This window comes from Sus scrofa, chromosome 13 (genome assembly GCF_054392235.1).
Source record: "Sus scrofa isolate SSC_HxYL_T2T_F1_AM1 chromosome 13, Sscrofa_HxYL_maternal_Yorkshire_Landrace_v2.0, whole genome shotgun sequence".
NCBI classification, from domain to species: Eukaryota; Metazoa; Chordata; class Mammalia; order Artiodactyla; family Suidae; genus Sus; species Sus scrofa.
The window spans coordinates 207,841,064-207,857,001 of NC_139395.1; the positions used below are offsets into that span (position 1 = coordinate 207,841,064).

Here is a 15,938-nt window from a genome sequence, read left to right on the forward strand (position 1 = left end):
AAGCCTATGTTCTTTTTTCTTTCTTTCTTTTTTGGTTGCACCTGAGGCATGTGGAAATTCCCAGGCCAGGGATGGAATCCTAGACATAGCTGCAACCTACTCCACAGCCGTGGCAATGCTAGATCCTTAGTCCACTGCGCTGGACCAGGGATAGAATCTGTGCTGCTGCCAAGGCAGAAATGATGCCAGATCCTTAATGATCTGCACCACAGTGGGAGCTCTCCAAAGCCCATTTCTTAACCACCATCTCTAAGACACTGATTAAGAGATGGCTTTATATCAAACCTGGACTCACACAGAGGTAAGAGCTGAAAACTAAACTTAGATGCCCAGGAGAGGAATTCTGGTTGTGTTTTAATCTACTACCTAAGTTAACTTGTTGAACCACTTTATTGAACCGCTATGCATTAAATAGTGCCCGTATTTCTTAAAAGTGCTGAATTTCAAGACTATGCATTCAGGAGAGAGCAGAGCTGTAACAATATTGCACTTCTGTTCTAATATTTCTTCTCAGGATAGATGCTTTTATTCTTTTTCAGCAGCGCAACTATGAGAAGTGAAGTTTAAATATACATATAATTTAGGCTGTTCTAAACATGCTTTTTTTGTGTGTGTGTGACCATGCCCAAGGCATGCAGAAATTCCTGGACCAGGGATTGAACCCATACCACAGCAGAGACAATGCCAGATGCGTAACCCCACCAGGGAACTCCTAAAATGCTTGATAAGACGTTTAAGCATAAGCAAAAGGAATGGCAAATAATAAACACTAATACTTTTTGTTGTATTCTCTTACAAGTGTTTACATTAAAACATGTCATCGATTTTTGACAAACAGCCCACAAGTTTACAGGCTTGCATTACGTTTTCATCCTGTTTTGAATTATGTGTAAGGAATAAATATAATTTCTGGGTTTTTATAAGCTCCCTTATAAGCTGTCCTTAAGTTATTTCACACCCTGCAAAGTTTAGTTTAAACATGCTAGTTGTATTTGATAGGTTAAAAGGAATTAAATTGCTTTTAAAATAAATTATGTTGCAAATAATAAAAATGCTAATAGGAGATGTATTCCATAACACTAATGCTGTATTTCTTGAGGCTACTGAAGCCCTGTTATTGTCATCATTATAATAGCCTACAATTGATCAAGTCAGGAAATGAGTTTTGGTGACATAGGGGAAAATGTATATGTATGTGTGTGTGTTTTGAAGAAGGCAGGGTCCTGCTTTCTCTGACCTCCAGATGTTGTGAACTTTCCTTCATTTCCTTGTTCTTTAGTTTAGAATCTTGGTGTGTGATTGTCTCAGTGAGTTAACTCCTTTTTTTCTTTGCAATATAGAGAGCGAAGAAGACACCAGTTGCTAAGTGTATCAGAGGTACTTCTCATCCCTAAATCAAGAAGCTGAGGAGTTCCCCTGTGGCTCAGTAGGTTAAGAACCCGACTAGTATCCATGAGGATGCAGGTTTGACCCCTGGCCTCGCTCAGTGGGTTAAGGATCTGGCATTGCTACAGCTGTAGTGTAGATCCTGGATGTGGCTCGGATCTGGTGTTGCTGTGGCTGTGGTGTAGGCTGGTGGCTGAGGCTCTGATTTGATCCCTAGCCTGGGCACTTCCATATGCCACTGGCACACCCTTAAAAAAAAAAAAAAAGGTTGAGGAAAAGCTGCTCAGACTGCTTGGAGAAAGTAGATAGGATGGGCTCCTGAGATCCCAAGTTGGGACTTTCATGGGTCTTTTCCCATAAAAATACTGTAATATATTATTTTTATAGAGTCGAAATAATGGTGTTGTTAGTATTCTGACTTAGACACATTCTAGGTTAGTGTGTATTTGCATATTTGCAAACTGGCCAGGAACAAATGAGAAAAAGCTGTTTAATGCTAAACAACCAGCATATAAACTGCCTCTGGGAAGACAGCAATTTCCTAAGTTGATGGCTGCTCATCATGCTACACTTGACACTATTACATCTGTGGCTTGTGAATGTTTGTGGGCCCATAATTTCTTTTTTCTTTCTTTCTTTCTTTTTGTATTTTTAGGGCTTCACTCTTGGCATATGGAAGTTCCCAGGCTAGGGGTGGAATCTGAGGTGCAGTTGCTGGCCTACAACGTAGCCACAGCAATACCAGATCCGAGCCTCGTCTGTGACCTACACCACAGCTCACAGCAATGCCAGATCCTTAACCCACTGAGCAGGGTTAGGGGTCAAACCCTTGTCGTCATGGATAATAGTCAGGTTCCTTACCACTGAGCCATGACGGGAACTCCGTGGTCTCATAATTTCTTGATCTTATCTTCCAGGTTGGTTTTAGACACATGAAAGAAGTATTAACCTCATAAAGAAATTGTCTAGAAATAAGCAGCATAGATCTTGACGTTGAATTTGACCTAGTGCTTTTTGTCTTTACATATGATTTACAAAAAGGGTGTGTCCGAGCTATTCTAAAGGAGAAAGAAAAAAAGGATGGAAGGAAAGAGGGAGGGAATGGGTGGAAGGAAAGAATTCCAAGCAGGAGAGAAGAAAAGAAGAAAGAGTTGACATGACCTAATATTAACTCTATTTCCTTGCCCTCATTTCCATCACCATTGAATCCCTGTTGAAAGATGTAAGTGCAATAATGTGAAATGTGGGCTCCTCATCTGCAGCTCTGTTTTCCACTCCCCAAACTATAAAACCACTTCCTAATCCCTTCCAAGGGGGCACAGTCTTTAGGGCATTAGCCCGCTGTGGCCCCCTTTGACTGGCAAAGCAATAAAGCTATCTTTTTCTCCTTCAAATAATAATGATAATGATAATAATAATAATAATAATAATAATAATAATAATAATAATGTGATGGAGTCCCCGATGTGGCTCAGTGGTTAACGAATCTGACTAGCATCCATGAGGATGCAGGGTCTATCCCTGGCCTTGTTCTGTGGGTTAAGGATCTGTTGTGGCCGTGAGCTGTGGTGTAGGTCACAAATGCAGCTCGGATCTGGCGTCAGTGAGGCTGTAGGGTTAGGGTTAGGCCGGCAGCTGTAGCTCCAATTAGACCCCAAGTCTGAGAACCTCCATGTGCTGAGAGTGCAGCCCTAGAAAGCAAAAACAACCAAAACAAACTAAGTAGCCTGCAGAGGGTGCTCTTTCCTTAATTTAAGTCTTTCCAACCGCTTAACCAAAAAAGGATGTGTTGTTTTATGAGATCAAAAACTGCTATCCAGTGAAAAGAGGTGAAGGACCTACAACCTCCCTTTTCTTTCCTGTTCCAAATGTTACCAAAAGGAATATGTAAAAGGCAGAGGGGATGCAGTCTCTTTTAGCTTTTTTGTTAATAGAAAAATCAAATCTTGACTGCTTCCTTTATGTGGAGCTAGGATTTTCAAGCCTGTGTTCTCTTGTGAATTGATGTTTTTTTGTTTTTTTTTTTCAATTTGCTACATCTTTGGCGCTTCCTTTTTCTCTCAATCTGTGTGTGTGTGTGTGTGTGTGTGTGTGTGCGTGTGTATTCTTCCCTTCTTCCTATACCAGCATTGTCTAATAGAGATATAATGCAATCTGTACTTGTAATTTAAAAGTTTTAGCAGTTGCCTTAGAAAAGTAAAGAGGAACAGATGAAAATAATTTTTAAATATATTTTATTTACTTCAATGTATCTAATTTTTATCATTTTGATATATGGCCAATATTAGCAAGAAATTTGACGTTTCTTTGTCGGTACTAAGTCTTTGAAATCCAGTTATGTCACATCTTGAACTGGTCACTTTCAACTGTTCAATAGTCACATATGACCAGTGGCTACAACCATTGGAGAGCTCAGTTCCATACCTTCCCTGTTTCATTCATCATTTCCCCGCTGCTGACTAAACTAGCAGAAAACAATGTATTACAAAATGGTGCTATATGTGCAGGGACCCTAATGGCTACTAATTTGCATTACGCAGGAAACATGACAAATGACTTACATTCTTTTTGAGAGACTGTTATCTACCAGTTCTGGGATCTTTTTAATGGAACGTAAGTAATATTTCTTAGCCTGTCAATTTTGAAGGGGCTCTAATTCTCTCTGTTACAATAGGAGGTGTAGATTTTACTCAAAGCCTTCAATTTTATTTTTCTGAGTGTCCATTTTCAAGTACGTGGCAACAACTACAGTCTACGGTGTGCTTGCTGCCTCTACGCCAAGGTCTGTGTGCTGTTTGTTTATTCAAATGATTCCATTTAATTGTCACAATAGCCCTTTGGGGTAGATACTATTATTACCACTTCTATTTTAAAGATAAGGAAACTTGGATGGGAAGGGTTAGGGAGTTGTCTGGTGTGATCCGGCAAGAACACAGCAGAGCTGAGATTTCATGCTGGGTCTGCTGGTCTCCTCATCCCAGCTTCTTTATTAACTGTTTTTTTTTTTTTTCTTTTCGGTTTTTATGGTCACATTTGTGGCATGTGGAAGTTTCCAGGCTAGAGGGTGAATCAGAGAAGCAGCTGCTGAACTATGCCATGGCCACAGAAACATGGTATCCAAGCCGTGACTGCAACCTACACCACAGCTCATGACAACGCCAGATCCTTAACCCACTGAGAGAGGCCAGGGGTCAAACCTGCATCCTCATGGATACTAGTCGGATCATTACTGCTGAGCCACAACGAGAACTCAAACTTTTTTTCTTTAAGTTAAAGTACAGTTGATTTACAATGTTTGGTCTATTTCTGCTATACAGGAAAAGGATGCAGCCGTACATATATACACATTCTTCTCACATAATCTTCCATCATGTTCTATCACAAGTGATTGAATGTAATTCCCTGTGTCATACAGCAGGACCTCATTGCTTATCCATTCCAAATGTAATTGTTTGCATTTACTAACCCCAAACTCGTAGTCCATTCCACTCCCTCCACTTCCCCCAGCTTCTTTAACTTTATGCACCTTATTTCCCAAGTTGTGAGTATATTAACTGGCAAGTTTAGGATGTTGGTAGAGTAGAATTCTACAAGGAGAAGAAATCCTAAAGTTCCTCTTATTAGATCTCTCTGTTTTATAGGATACACACACACACACACACACACACACACACACACACACACACACCCACCCAAACCCAAACCTGAGGGTAAGGGTGGCTCAGTAGCTTCTCCTTTGAATACTCAGGTCTCGAACCCAGGCCTTCTGGCTCCAAGCCCAGTGCTCTTTCCTCTGATTAGTAACGTTTCCAGACTTAGGCTCCAGTTTATAGGCCCATTAATGATCCTCTCTAAAAAGGAGACAAGAGGTTTCAGATTCTGCTCAGGGCAAAACAGAACTGACATCAAAAGGTTTGTTTGAGGTCATTTGTTTCATCGCGACTTTGATTTGGCCTTGATCTTTATTTAGCATTACAATTTTATGCTCTGTGACAAGTTTGGCCATGTCGAAGGACCGTCCAAAGGTCATCCAGTTGGCCGCTGGCAGTGGGATGCTCCCTCCGAAGCCAAAGTCTATTACTGTGCCGTGGAAATCCCCAGCTCACCTCTGCAGGAGTATTGCGTCCCCGCTCTGGAAGTTGTGGGTGTGGCAGGGTTTTTGCACACTGCTCCTCAGGGGGCCGATGCTGGTCAGCACTTCATTCTGTTGGGGGAGGCGAGGGGTGGGGTCGGGTCACTTGGGTCACTGCAGGTCCCTGTGGGTCACTGCAGGTCAATGGGCATCCTCTTTCTTTCTCATTCAATGATTCTGATTCCATTTCACTTTCTCATCAGGGGCTGTGGTTTAGAGGAGAAAGACTATTCCTGAATTTAATGGCGCTCCTTCTTTCTCTTCTCTGATGTGAGTAAAACTCTCCCCGACATCTTGCCTGAGGCTCATGATAATGCTCATAAAGCTTTTGTTTTCAAGTAGTAACTCATGCCAACATCTGTAAATAGGCTTCTCCTAATCTTGGATATACAGCACATTTTTCATATTAAGTAGTATGTTTAAATATTCCTACAACTCCTACTTCTCAGCTAAGATTGAATTTATTCCAAGAGCAATGACATTGTTCAAGGCTAGAAATAGCCCCTCCATGACCTGTTTAAGAAGATAATTCTCTTTATCTATGAAAAAGGATGATCTGGGCTTAAGTTCCAACTCTGCTACTTAGCAGGCAATGACTTTGGGCACATGGAGTAACCTCTGTGAATTTGTTTCCTTACCAGTAATACGAGAATGGTGGTGATTACCGTCCTTATAGGATTTGTACGAAGAACAAGTGACATATGTGAAAGTGCCTTGTAAAGAGTAAACTATTCAAACCTTAGTTTATGTCACTCTGTCACAAATCTGTGAACATGTGAATGCATGTTTGTCAGGGACACGATTGTTCACATATCATGATTTAGGCATGGACCTGTCTAGGTCAGAGTTGTCACTCTAGGGCAGTAGTTCTCAGCTGGGGGCACCTGTGGTATATGGAAGTTCCCAGGCTAGGCATCCAATCAGAGCTACAGCTGCCAGCCTATGCCACAGCCACAGCAACACCAGATCCGAGCTGCCTCTGCAACCTACACCACAGCTCATGGCAACGCCAGATCTAAACAGCATCCTCATGGATCCTCGTCGGGTTCGTTAACCACTGAGCCACAAAGGGAACTCCGATGGGGACAATTTTTTATCCCAGAGGATATCTAGCAATGTCTGGAGATATTTTGGAGTGGTGTCACATTAGGGGAACACTCTAATTTCAGTGCTGAAATTTAGTAGGTAAAGGCCAGATACTCATCCATACATCCTACAATGCACAGGATAACCCCCCAAAGAATTATCTGAGAAACCCTCCATTAGAGCATTGCTTCTTTTAAAAAAAATTGTATTGGAGTATAGTTGACTTACAATGTTGTTTCAGGTGTACATCAAAATGAATCAGTTATACATATATCCATTCTTTTTCAGATGCTTTTCCATGTAGGGTTATTACAGAGTATTGAGCAGATTTCCCTGTGCTCTATGGTTGGTCCTTGTTACTTATCTATTTTATATATAGTAGTGTGTGTATGTTAATCCCAACCTCCTAATTTATCCCTCCCCCTGCCCCCAATGTTTCTGATTTGGTAACCATAAAGTCTGTTTTTGTCTTGTGAATAAGTTACTTTGTATCATTAGGTTCCACATATTAGTGATCTCTTATATTTGTCTTTGACATACTTCATTTAGTATCATAATCTCTAGGTCCGTCCATGTTGCTGCAAATAGCATTATTTCATTCTTTTTTATGGCTGAATAATATTCCATTGCATAGGAGTACTGCGTCATTTTTATCCATTCCTCTGTTGATTGACATTATGGTTGCTTCCATGTCTTGGCTACTGTAGAGTGTTGCAATGAACACTGGGATGGGTGTATCTTTTTTTTTTTTTTTGTCTTTTTGCCATTTCTTGGGCCGCTCCCAAGGCATATGGAGGTTCCCAGGCTAGGGGGTCTAAACAGAGCCATAGCCACTGGCCTACACCAGAGCCACAGCAACTTGGGATCTGAGCCTCATCTCCGACATATGCCACAGCTCACGGCAACGCCGGATCATTAACCCACTGAGCAAGGCCAGGGATCAAACCCGTAACCTCATGGTTCCTAGTCGGATTCGTTAACCACTGAACCACAATGGGAACTCCTGGGTGTATCTTTTTGAATTATGGTTTTCTCCAGATATATGCCCAGCAGTGGGATTACTGGGTCATATAATAGTTCTATATTTAGTTGTTTATTTATTTATTTATAGCTTTATTGAAGTATAGTTGACTACAAGTTTGTGATAATTTCTTCTGTACAACAAAGTGATTCAGTTATACATGTACACACATCCATTCTCTTTCAGATTCTTTTTCCACACAGATTATCACAGAATATTGGGTAGAGTTCCCTGTGCTCTGCAGCAGGCCCTGACGATATTTAGTTTTTTGAGGAACCTCCATATTGTTCTCCATAGTGGTTGCACCAATTTACATTCCCACCACGCAGCATTGCTTCTTAAACTTTAGCATCCATCAGTGCCATCTGGAAGCTTGTCAACACAAGTTGCTGGGCTCCACCTCTACATTTTCTGATTCAGAAGGTCCAGGGTGGGGTCTAGGAATTTGCTTTTTAGTAGGGCTGTACTTGCAGCATGTGGAAGTTCCCAGCTAGGGGTCAAAACAGAGCTACAGCTGTAGGCGTACACCACAGCCACAGCAACGTGGGATCTGACCCTGGCAACTCTGGGTCCTTAACCTACTGAGTAAGGCCAGGCATCAAACTAGCGTCCTCATGGATACTAGTCAGTTTCATTAACCGCTGAGCCAGGATGGAAACTCCTGGAACCTTTCCCCTTTGCCTCTTGCTTGTAGCAAGTGAATAGAGCCCTGATTGTTACTCAGTTTGACTCATTGTCCTAATTGACCACTTTGAAACCTGGTTCAACAACAGTAAGAAATTCTACTAAATTCTATTAAGTATTTAATGCAAACAGTAAGTATTTTCCAGGAGTTCCGTTGTGGCTCAGTGGAAATGAATACGACTAGTATTCATGAGGATGTGGGTTTGATCCCTGGCCTCGCTCACTGTGTTAGGGATCTGGTGTTGCTGAGAGCCGTGGTGTAGGTTGCAGATGTGACTCAGATCCCACATTGCTGTGGCTGTGGCATAGGCCAGCAGCTGTAGCTCCGATTGGACCCCTAGCCTGGGAACCTCCATATGCCGCAGGTGTGGCCCTAAAAAAAAGCAAAAAAAAAAAAAAAAAAATGTTTTCCTTTACCCATAGTCTCCCCTCAGCCTAAGTGCTGTCATATAAATGCCATGGTACAAAAATATCTGGTGTCACTGAGTACCCAGAGAAGCCTTGGCTGTATGTTGCCATTACCTGGGAATCTTATTAAAATGCAGTTTCTAATTCAATAGGCCTGAGGTGGGCCTTGAGAGTCTGCATTTCTGCAAAGCTCTGAGACGATGTCATTTCTGCTGGTTCAGAGACCACACTTTGAGTGGTAAGACTAAGGTTTTAAGGAACTAATGATTTCATTAAGAGAATTAGAATAAAACACAGAGACATACAAAACAATGAGTGATACCACTTGGTGGTATCAGCTGTTTCTAACATTAAAAAATGAGGTGATTATTTTGGAGTTCCCTGGTGGCTCAGGGGGTTAAGGATCTGGCATTGTCACTGCTGTGGTGAGGGTTTAATCCCTGGTCTGGTAACTTTCACATGCTGTGGGTGTGGCCAGAAAAAATTTAGGGTCACACCCACAGCATGTGGAAGTTCCCAGGCTAGTGTTCAAACCGGAGTTGCAGCTGTTGGCCTACACCACAGCCACAGCAATACAGGATCTGAGCTGTGTCTGCAAACTACACCACAGCTCACGGCAACGCCAGATCCTTAACCCACTGAGTGAGGCCAGGGATTGAACCTGTGTCCTCATGGATATTAGTCAGGTTCGTAACCTACTGAACCGCAACAGGAACTCTAAAACGGGGTGATTGAGAAAAGTGGTGCTCAACCCAGGGTGCATCTAAGGAGCCTATGGTTTTAAGTATAGAAACATATTTTTTGGAAGCATTTAGTTGTCAGTTTCAAAGGAGAAAAAGAGAAAACACCATTCACTTATTTGTTCATACCAGACATACATTAGGTAGGTACTCTGGGCCCAAAATTATACTAGGTGCTGGGGAATACATCAGTGAAAAGAGATACAGTCCCTGGCGTCATGGAGCTTGGAGTCTGGTGGTGAAGGCAAGCATCAAAGAGGAAATAATAAGGTGAGTGTTATGATTGGGGAAGCACAGGGTATCATGGGAGCTCATAGCAGGTGACTCACCGTCATCTGAAAGTCAGGGGGGAACCGCCACAAGAAAGTGATATTCAAGGTGGGATTGAAGGCAGGGGCTCCAGGCAGATGGATGCTATTGTTCAAAGACCCAGCAGTGAAAGCTGTTTGTGTATGGCTGGAGCATGCAGAGTGAAGGAGAGGGTGGATCCTTATGAATCTGAACAGCTGCTATCTTCAGGACACATTTGGTTACAGGTGATAGAAGCCCAACCCATAGAGCTGAAGTGTAAAAGGGAAATTGATGGGTGACTGTAATCCCTAAGTGGAGCTGGCCTCAAGGGGATGAAATGAGATCATCAGTCTCTTTCTTCCTTTCTTCCTTCCTTCTGCCAAATCGGTGGCATATAGAAGTCCCCAGCCCAAGGTTAGAATCAGAGCTGTAGCTGCTGGCCTAGGCTGTGGCTTGGGGCAACACCGGATCCTTAATCCATTAAGCGAGGCCAGGGATTGAACCTATATCCTCACAGACACAACATTGGGTCTTTTTAAATCACTGAGCCGCATTGGGAAATCCCATCAGGCCTGTGGGATTTCCTCTACTTTCCTCTGTGTGCTGGTGTTATTCTCATTTCAGAGGCACTTCTTTTAGATGGCTGGGAAATGACAGGGCATGATTAGAGGCAGCTCAAGGTTTACAGGATCCCAAGTTATCTATTATAAAGGAAAGTGAGGTCTCCTTTCTTCCATGATTTGTATAAATCCCAGAGGAGAACTCAAATTGTACCATGTACCCTTCCGGCCAATGACTGTGGTTAGGGGATAGGGGTATTACCATGATTGGCTATCCCACCAACATCACAGGGGGGAAGGATATTTCCTTAGGGAGAAAGGAGGTGCTTTTATCAGAAAGGGGGAGGAGTTCCCACTGTGGTGCAATGGGTTAAGGACCTGACTGTAGTGGCTCCGGTCCCTGTGGAAGTGTGGGCCTGGTGCAGCAGGTTAAAGGATTCAGCATTGCCGCAGCTGTGGCTTGGGTCAAAGCTGTGGTTCAGATTCATATCCCTGGTTTGGGAACTTCCCTATGCTGTGGGCACAGCCAGAAAAATAAAAGGGGTGAAGGGAAGATGAGGCTGAGCAGAAAATATTCACTATGAGTATCTAGTAGCAGTATGGGTGGAAGAGTATGCCACGATAAGACCTTGAACATTTCCCCGAATGCAGCTTAGATGAAAAGTTTGGCTTTGAATACATTATTGAGGTGCATATGGATTACCTGGTAGCTAGCAGCTATTTGGAGCTCACCTAAGGAAACTGAGAAAAGAGAAAGGAAGAAAAGAAAAAGGAAATTTGCAAATAAACTGAGAGTATTACCATTGCATACAAAATGTGAGAAAGAACAAAATTAAAATTTATTTTCAATTTTAATATCACCAGTTAATTTCCCTTAAATTGACCTTGAGTTGCCTGCTAAGGACCTGTGGTTTGATGACAACTTCAGTCCTTAGGCTAGAAGACAGTCAGATTTATTGCTGGTTTTGTTGAGGTCATAGCCTTTCTGAGTCCTCTTGAAATTAATTGTTTCTCCTGTAGGCATTATGGTCAAGCACATGATATGTAGTTACCACAGCAATTGATTCCACATGAATTAGGCAGAGGAGCAATATTCCACTTAATTAAAACATGCAATGATATAATTTATATGATGTTTACAATTGGTCAAAGTAGGTTACCCATTAATATTATGTTGGAATTAATAGAAGCTGAAGAGAATGTCCCTGGTGGCCCAGTGGTTAGGGATCCAGTATTGTCAATGCTGTGGCTCGGGTTCAATTCCTGCTCAAGAATTTCCACATATCATGGTGTGGCCAAGAAAAAGTAGACACAGAAAAGTCTTGATAATTTTTTTTCAGAATTTAGCTCAGTCAACAGAAACTAAGATTAGATAAGATTAGGAGTTCTCCTTTGTGTTGCAACAGGATTGGAGGTGAGTTAAGGATCAAGCATTGCTGCAGCTGGCTAGGTTGCAACTATGGCTGGGATCTGATCCCTGGCCCAGGAACTCCGTACGCCCCAGGGAGGCCAAAAAAGAAGAAAAGATTAGATAAGATTATAAAAATTAGATAAAGATTATAAAGTGAAAGCAAATTGTAGGTTCTATAAATTGGGTCTGTATAATTTGAAGAGATTATGGAGGAAAACATCTAGAGGATATATTACCTAGACTTGCACTGTTCAAAATAGTAACTATATAAATTGAAATTAATTAATATTAGGTAAATTAAAATTCAGTTCCTTAGTACACACTTCGAGTGCTCATTAGGCTTCTGCGGCTACGTTCTGCCATGTTGGATGGCACCAAGGAACATTACTATCACCACTGAAAGTTCCCTTGGACAATGCTAATCTAGAGAGCATTGATGGGTCCAGTGCCCTTTCTTTGGGGCGAAATAAGAGAAATACAAATTTTCAACTGTTTCTTTGTTGTTGCTTTTTGGCCATGCCCATGGCATGTGGAAGTTCCGGGGCCAGGGATCAAACCCATGCGCAGCAGTGACCCGAGCCGCAGCAGTGACCCGAGCCACAGCAGTGACTATGTCAAATCCTTAACCCACTGAGCCATCAGGGTAAAACCGACAGCAATAACAGCCTGAACCTAGCCAGAACCCAGATTGGGATTTGAACCCACAGTTTTAAGTTAGAATCACTCACCTGGTGCCTGGACTTACAGAGGTTCAGGTTCTTCATGCCTCTGCATGGAAGGAATTCAGAGAGCGACAAAATGATACGAGAAATAGACTTATTAAGATAGGATGTTTGTGAGAGATGCAAGCGGGCAGGCAAGAAGCTCTCTGCCCTAGGATTAGGTGGGCTGCGGTTTTATCATCCAAGGGGTGTGGGGTTGAGAAAAGACCGCCTCTTCCTCCTTCTTCAGTAGTAGCTCCTCCTTGGTATCCCGTAAGAGAGTATTTGACCCCACAAGGTCAGACTAGGACAGTCGTGGTGCTTATTCAAATCAGCAGAAGGGAGGTCCTCAAATTCCCCGCCCTTGGTCTGAACTTGAATACAGGCTTTACCCCATCCCCCACCCAATGACGAGGCATATCTCGGTCAAGCAAACTTGCCTTGTTCTGATGGCCCTCTTGAGCAGTTACTAACTTACAGTGATCTCCCAAAGTCCCCTAGGGGTGCTCATAAATACAAATTTTAAAGGGCTGTTTCTCCCTCCTCATGCCCCAGAGTAAGGTGTGTCAACTGGACCTTTATAACACATTTCCAGATCTGCTCTCTTTCCTTTTCTATTGCTATTCTGAGTCCGAACCATGATAATCTCCTACTTGCACAATTTCAATAGCCTCCTGACTCATCTCCTTTCCTTTCATTCTATTTGTATATGGTCTCCAAACAACAGCCAGGGAGATTTTTCAAAAAATGAATCAAATGTGTATTTAAAAAAAAAAAAAAAAGAATGCAAAAGAAGGAAATCAAGGATTTATTGAATTCCCATTAATTTTCACCACTGTGTGCTAAGGGAACTGTCTCTTTAATCTGCCAAATAAGACATGAGGGAGGTATTCCTTCCTTCTTGCAAAGGTAGAAATGAAAGTTCAGAGAAGGCAAATCAATTGTCTGTGTTTACCTAGCTAGTGAGTGACAGAGCTGTTGAAGAAATGAGTGATCAGACAGCAAAGTCCACCACTGTACCTCGAGACTGACTTGCCAAACACTGTTGAACCACAAAGGGGATTTGTTATTGGGCTTCTTTCTTTTGAGGATGAGAGGGACCCTTTTATCTTCATCTACCTTATCCGTTTATTTATCTGGACTCTACGTCCTTAGTTGTGAGACAGTAGCGTCCTGAGGAGCTTAGATTTGAAGGTCTCTATTGCTTTAACTCCTAAAGATGCCAAAGTGACAGAGTTTTGAAATAGCTTATACTGAAAGGGTTCCCTCGTTGACTAAGTTAGGGCTGTGTCCAAGGGTTTAAAGCAGTGACTCCCCACTTTTTTGGGTTTGAAGCATAGCTTAAAATACTAGAGCTCTCTCTCTCTCTCTCTTTTTTTTTTTTTTTTTTTTTTTTTTTTTTTTTTTTTTTTTTTTTTGGTTTGGTTTCTTGGGCCACATGGGCAGCATCTGTAAGTTCCCAGGCTAGGGGTTGAATTGGAGCTACAGCTATCACCCTACACCACAGTCACAGCAATGCAGGATCTGAGCTGCATCTGCAACCTACACTACAGCTCAAGGCAATCCTGGATTTTTAATCCACTGGGTGAGGCCAGGGATTGAACCTGTGTCCTTATGGATACTAGTTGGGTTTGTTTTCTGCTGTGCCACAATGGGAACTCCTACTAGAGTTCTTAAAAGCATACAGAAAGAGATTGAGAGGATAAAAACAGCACACACACAGAAAGCCAGTAAAAATGTTAACAAAGCGTAATAAAGTAAAACAATATCTCAATATATGTAAATTCAATCAAAATTATCACTGTCCGTCATGGAGTCCCTCTTTGATACTGTGCCACCTCTTTCTCTGCATTGGACAGCATGTTCCATCTGCCACATCACTGTGCGAAGAATACGAATGCTGCAGCAAAAGGAAGTCTTACTGTTTTTTTCTTTTTTTTCTTTTTAGGGCTGTACTTGCAGTGCATGGAAGCTCTCAGTCTAGGGGTTGAATTGAAGCTGCAGCTGCTGGCCTACACCAAAGCCATAGCAACATGGGATCCAAGCCACATCTGTGATCTACACTGCAGCTTGTGGCAGCACCAGATCCTTAACCCACTGAGCGAGACCAGGGATTGAACCCCCATCCTCATGGGCACTATGTCAGCTTCTTAACCTTCTGAACCACAATGAGAACTCTGGTCTTATTACTTATATAGCATTTTTTTTTTTTTTTGTCTTTTTGTCTTTTTGTCTGTTGTTGTTGCTATTTCTTTTTGTCTTTTTTTTTTTTTTTGTCTTTTTTTTGGTCTTTTGTTGTTGTTGTTGCTATTTCTTGGGCCGCTCCCACGGCATATGGAGGTTCCCAGGCTAGGGGTTGAATCGGAGCTGTAGCCACCGGCCTACGCCAGAGCCACAGCATCGCGGGATCCGAGCCGCGTCTGCAACCGACACCACAGCTCAGGGCAACGCCGGATCGTTAACCCACTGAGCAAGGGCGGGGATTGAACCTGCAACCTCATGGTTCCTAGTCGGATTCGTTAACCACTGCGCCACGATGGGAACTCCCTTATATAGCATTTGTGAAAGCTGAAGGATCTCTGTGCAGAGACTGAAACAGCAGTTGGTCAGAGTAGAGGCTCTTTGTTTTCTCTTAAGAAACAGACCTCACCCCCTTTTATCCTCTGAGTGGGCAGCACTGGGACCTACTGGAAGCTGCCTGTATAAGCGTCTTAAACAACAGAGAGATTTCCAAGCTTCGGTGGTTTGGGGCTTCATGTCTTAGGTTGGATTTTAACTCAAAACAGCTCCATGGCTTTCTCCTGCATAAGGTATCTCTTGCTTGCTTTCCTGGTAAGTGACCTGAATTCTGGGGTCATAGGACAAAATCAAGGTATAGAGGATACTTCTGTATGTCTCTCTTAGGAACCTTTGCCAAATTTCTCTGTATTTTACATAGGTTCTCATCTTTCCCAAGTTTCCAACCCCCTGGCCATACAGTGCCTTTAATTTATGTTCAGAGTCCCCATTGGCACAAACTCTTTTTTTAAAAAATATTTAATTTTATTGGAGTATAGTTGACTTATAATGCTACATAGTGTCAGGTATACAGCAAAGTGAATCAGTCATACATATAAATCTATCCATTCTTTTTTTCCCATGTAGGTTATTACAAACTATTGAGTAGATTTTCCGGTGCTCTACAGTAGGTTCTCATTAATCATTTATTTTATACAGGAGTGTGTATATGTTATTCCTATCCTCCCAATTCTTTTCTGCCTGTAACAGTTACACTATGGGAACTATAAGATTGGTTTTGAAATCTGTGACTTCATTTCTGTTTTATAAATAAGTTCTTTTGTGTCTTTTTTCTTTCTTTTTTTTTAGGGCTGCACCTATGGCATATGGGGGTCAAATTGGAGCTACTGCTGCCAGCCTACGTCACAGCAACGCCTGTTCTGAGCAGTGTCTGTGACCTATGCTGCCGCTTGCAGCAACACAGGGTGCTTAACCCACTGAGTGAGGCCAGGGGTTGAACC

At 42.3% G+C, this 15,938-nt stretch overlaps 1 long non-coding RNA gene across 2 annotated transcripts; it reads right to left on the reverse strand.

Annotated features, from left to right (window-relative positions):
* Positions 1-3,668: 3,668 nt before the first annotated feature.
* Positions 3,669-12,622, reverse strand: LOC146397851 (uncharacterized). 2 transcript variants are annotated; one of them, XR_014822539.1, is made up of 4 exons: positions 12,448-12,622; positions 11,214-11,322; positions 5,493-5,590; positions 3,669-5,237 (listed from the first exon to the last, which is right to left on the reverse strand). It is a non-coding gene; the product is annotated as an uncharacterized LOC146397851 (long non-coding RNA). The 2 variants fall into 2 exon arrangements; XR_014822538.1 differs by having other exon boundaries at positions 3,669-5,590.
* Positions 12,623-15,938: the final 3,316 nt, after the last annotated feature.